This window comes from Ceratotherium simum, chromosome 13 (genome assembly GCF_057802395.1).
Source record: "Ceratotherium simum simum isolate JZ-2026a chromosome 13, ASM5780239v1, whole genome shotgun sequence".
Lineage (NCBI taxonomy): Eukaryota > Metazoa > Chordata > Mammalia > Perissodactyla > Rhinocerotidae > Ceratotherium > Ceratotherium simum.
This window is the reverse complement of record NC_141912.1, coordinates 15,511,064-15,516,404: the sequence shown is the minus strand read 5'-3', so window position 1 is coordinate 15,516,404 and position 5,341 is coordinate 15,511,064. Positions and strand designations below refer to the sequence as shown.

The following is a 5,341-nucleotide window of genomic DNA, read 5'->3' as shown; positions in this document are numbered from 1 at the left end:
CTTGCAACGAGATGCCTCTATCCTCAAGGGTGGTGAGGTGAACAAATAGCTGTGGGGAGTATTTAAGAAAAATTTATAGGCCCCAGCTTATCTGGGTGAGAAGCAGTTATTTTTTTCCCCCTAAGGTTCATTTACAGAGAATTAGTGTCCTGGCAGGAATGAATATGTTGGGACAATGACACCCTTCAAAGCAACTTAGAGGAGAAGTGAACCGTTTTTTTTTTTTTTTTGAGGAAGATTGGTCCTGAGCTAAGATCTGTTGCCTGTCTTCCTCTTTTTCTTTTTTCTCCCCAAAGTCCCAGTACACAGTTGTATATCCCAGTAGTAGGTCCTTCTAGTTCTTCTATGTGGGACGCTGCCTCAGCATGGCTTGATGAGTGGTGAGTAGGTCTGCGCTCAGGACTCAAACCAGCGAACCCTGGGCTGCCGAAACGGAAGGCGCAAACTCAACCGCTACACCACTGGGCTGGCCCCCAGAAGTGACCCTTTGATAATAACAGCAATATGTCCTCCATGTGCTACAGGAATAGCTGGACCAAGAGCTGAAGTCATTATGACTCATCTCATGATATTTGCATGTATTCTGCCCCTTTGGTCAGTTAAATTGTGGATCCCTGTTCATTGTGATCATTAGAAGGGCCTCAGGCTACAAAATAAACTTACTTAATCTTTGCTTTGAGGTCTCAGTTCTTTCCTTTGTGCCTTGCCAGAGCTCTGAGGAGGGTACAAGTTACATGGTTGACATTTGCATATGTGTTGGAAAATGTGTTCCTTAGAATAAGAACCTTGGGCTGAGCCTATGTCAAGAGAAATTTCCTAGCGAGGAAATTCCCTAGTGAGAAGACTATTTCTGGAGCAACTTTTGCTGTAATAATAGCATTGCTTTCCTGCAGGGGAAAGCCTCAGGCCATCCAGAGACTAGAGGTGTTACAACTATGACATGAGATTATCCCATTGACGAAGGGTGGTTGAAAGAGTCAATTTGCGAGTTTGGGGTGCAAGTATGATAACCTCACAGTTGGTTGCTATGGGGTGGTCAGACTGGTTTCCCTGAATTACACTGGGCACAAACAGGGCAGAGCACACAATGAGAAGCTGCTAGACTGGAAAAGCCAGACACAACCAAGCATTTTTAATCTGTCTGTCCCCTGTCCCTTCTTTGCCCAAGCATGTCACTATGTATTTTGCAATGTCTTGGACAGGGAGGAGGACATAGGGGCCGTGGAAAACCTATCTGGCCATAGCTAGGATTTGTGAACAGATGGAGGAAGTGGCCTGCTGGAGCTCAGGAAGCCTTTTCTATAAGAGGCCCCGTTTTGTGAACTGTAGCTTGGGGCTGGATGAGGAACTAGCAAAGGTGCCAAGGTTGAGGGCTGATGTTCAGTGGGGGAAGTGTCTTTGCCCATCAGCTGCATCAACCCAAGCTTTTCTCTTTTAAGTCATTGAACTGATTTACCAAACAAAACCTTCCTGAGTACTAAGTAATTGTTGCAAATCCAATAAACTGAAGTAAACCTAAAGTTCTCCTAGATGTTTCAATACTGAGAACGACTTAGGAAGATTTCACCATGTGTCTAAATTGACTGCACAAATATATGTTTCAATTTGTAGTGAAAAGATTATCATAAAGGCAAAATACCAAATATGTAGACACCTTAACACAAATGTGTTGGCACTAGTGTTCTGATTCTCTTAAGCATTTCTATACATAATTCTAAATTTCCCCAGGCCTAAAAATACTTACTCATTTAAGGAAGATGGTTACCCTACCAGTTAACTGATGTTCCCTACTGAGGGAGATTTCAGCTTGAAGGCTGCCTGGATTCTCATTTGTGACACTGATGGAACATGATGGTTCTTGGTATTCCTTTATGATTCCATAACAACAAGGGGGTAGTGGTCCCTCACCCCTTCCCTGGATTTAAATTACACACACGACCTCATCTGTCTACTCCAGGAGTTGGCAGAAGGCTCCAGCTCCCACCATCACTGATAAATTTAAGACATGTGAATGTTTTTTCCTGTAACCCTGGAGACTTTTGAACTTGATTGGTTCTTACCAAGTTTAAAGACCTCCAGGCCTCCTGGCCTTCCATTCTTTCATGTGTAAAAAAGAGAAGACAGAATCCTTTAGGATAGTGAACGTTATATTCAATTAAATTTTGTATTTCTATGTGATTTTTCACTGACTCGAGGTTACAACTTAGGAGGCTGGTCAACTGACATTCTTTTTCAGTCAGAAAATGCTTTTTAATTGAAGTATTTATATTTTCTACTTTCTGTATTCTTCATCGATATAATAAAATGAGTCAATAACAGCAATAACAAGGTTCAATACAAATGTATTCTATTCTATTCACTTGCTTTTACAAATTTTGAAAATTTCCATTAATTCTCACTTTTTGCACATCATTATGGACCCCACGGCTTTTCATATTTAGTGTACATCAGAGGGCACAGTCGTCATTCTCTTTTTGAAGCTTAGATTGTGTCAACTTTGGTCAATGAGACCTTTTCATATGGCTCTATTAATTTTTGAAAACTTCTTTGTTTACTGATACAAGATGTTCTAGGCCTAGCTGTATGTAGCTGCCCCAGACATGGAATCAACCATTTCTCCAAAGACCCCTCTTAGTGGAACAGAAATTTTACAGTTGAGAATCTAAGTACAATTTTGCATTGTAGAGTGACTTTTTCCCAGGACTATTTTGGTGGAGAGCTGGAAAAAAATGATATATAAAATTATATATTTTATTATAATAAAATTATATGTATATATAAAAATACATACACCCACTCACATATAAAGGCATATTTTCATATTGATTCTACTTAAATTCTTGATTTTAGAATAGTTAATCCTTTTCTCTTATACTGAAAATCTTTGTTCCTAAAAAAATAAAGATAATTTCTTATTGTTTTGCAAACAATACAAGAAAATAATTTTAAATAATATTACAACATGAAGAATAAAATTACTGACTAAAGTTCAAGAATTTTTCTGCAGTTTTTTGTCTTTAGAAAATATCCCACAAAACATGTTCAAGCAAATTATTTTGTTCTGTGGTCATCCATAATCACTCTCTTTAAGTGGCTCTGTCATTGCTTATCTGGTAGATAGCTTATTTCAGTTGTTTCAGCTCCCTTTCAATGCGAGGTCATTGGCATTCCATTGGCAGTTCTATTTCTTAGGATGTGGGGCTGTTGGCTACTAGGCTACTGGTCTTTTCTTGCTGGAGATAATCAGCTACTGGATGAGACATAAGTTGCAAACTTCAGAAAGGCTATATGAAAGGAATACTTTCAACAAACATTTGAAATATGGTGTTCTTTAGCAAAATATTCAGAACTTTTATAAAGTTTAAATAGTTGCTATTCCCTAGGAGAGGAATATTGAGTATCTATAAAGGGGTTATGGTATTGTCCAGGGGAGTAAAACATTAATAATTTCCTGATTGGCTGAGACTTTTAACGTTTAGACCATATGACCAGAAGTTTTGTTGGCTATGGAGGGCTGATTTCCTCATCAGGCTTTGAGTTATATTTGATCCCCTTTACAAAATTAACACCTTCAAGCAGTTTAATGTTGCAACTAGTTATTATATTTGATTTCCTTTTTAAGTATTTTAGTTTTCTCTCTTCACAAATATAACCTTCCCGAGTCCTTAAATTACTCCAATAAAGCTAATATAAATATAGCAAACCTTTTAAATATAGTGAAACTTAAGTTCTCTTAAATGTTCCGACCTTGTGTACAAATGCAGTATGGGTTCAACTTAAAGTTACAAATCTAAGTATGATGAAGACTGTGACTTGTCCCCCAACATATATTTCCCCTTTCTTCCATGGTAATAGACTCCTTGATTTTCATCTGGGCCATCATCTCCTACAAAACGCACAACAATTTTCCAACCTTTCTTGTACCTGGATGTGGCCATGTGACCAAGAACTTCCTACAGGTATTGTTGGCTAACTTGTGTCCCCTCCCCCAAATTCATATGTCCTAACCCTCAGAATGTGACTGTGTTTGAGACAGTGTATTTAAAGCAGTAATTAAGGTTAAATAAGGTCATGACGGTGGGCTCTAATCCAATATCCTGCTGTCCTTAGGAGAAGAAGAGACAATTTGAAGATACAGGGAGAAGATAGCCATCTACAAGTCAAGGATAGAGGCCCCAGAAGAAACAACCCTGCCGACGCCATGATCTTGGACTTCCAGCCTCCAGAACCGTGAGGAAATAAATTTCTATTGTTTGAGCCACCCAGTCTGTGGTACTTTGTCATGGCAGCCCTAGCAGATTAGTACAGGTATGAAAAGAGAAGTGGGGTTTGAAATTCCCAGGAAGCTTTCTTAAAGGTAAGAGACACATCCTTCCTTCTCCTTCCTTCCTAGTTCCTGCTGACTATAATCAGAATGTAATCGTGGCTGTCTTGCTCCCTATGTGACCTCAGGAATAATGAGTAAAGCAACAGGATAGAAGGAGCCACAGTCCCTGTCACTCACTCTGGAGCCCATCTCAGCCTGGGATAATGGTTTCTAGACTTCTTGATTGCAAGAGAGAAAAAAACATACTTAAGTCAGTGTTACTTTTTGATTTTTCTATTTTTCACAACCTCATCCCAACAAATACATTCCAATATGTATTTCAAGTTGGAATTACAAAGCCAAATTTTCTTATAGATTAGAAATACCTAAATACCAGATATCCACAGATTCTTGCTTAGCTCCAAACATTAATACTATGTTTTTGGTTCTCTTAAACATTTTATTTATTCTTTGTTATAAAACTTGATGAAAAATAGTATTTCAAACTGTACAGTCACCAGAAGTACACAATTGTCAAATATGCACACTCTTCACTTGGCGTCTCCAGTACCTTCAGCTTTCTGGGCCTGGTCTGTTTGGCATCTCCATTTTCTGCACGGTTATTCCTCTCCTTGCCACCATCAGCTTTCCCCATTTCTCCGTTGGGTACCTTCTCTCCCTTCTTTGGAGGGGCCTTTTTAAGCTTGTTTTCTGGCTTTGGAGGAGAAGGTTTAGCAGATAACCTTGCAGATCTTCTCTGTGGCTCATCCTTCGCCTTGACTTTATCTCCTTTGGCATCCTCTTCAGCCATTCTCGTGGGCATGGTGGTGACAGTGGTGGGAGGTAAGTGTTGGACATGGGGATACAATAGGGGGGAGGCACTGTCGCCTCTTCTTCTTCACACTGCTCCTTTTAAACATTTTAAACACCACAATTTAACATCATTTAAGCATCAGATAACACATTTTAACACATTTAAACATCACAATTACTTCTAAATAATAATTATTTCTAAATATGTTGGTTCATTTTGGA

At 39.0% G+C, this 5,341-nt stretch overlaps 1 pseudogene; it reads right to left on the bottom strand.

Moving 5' to 3' along the window:
- Positions 1 to 4,857: 4,857 nt before the first annotated feature.
- Positions 4,858 to 5,129, bottom strand: LOC101402104 (non-histone chromosomal protein HMG-17 pseudogene; annotated as a pseudogene).
- Positions 5,130 to 5,341: the final 212 nt, after the last annotated feature.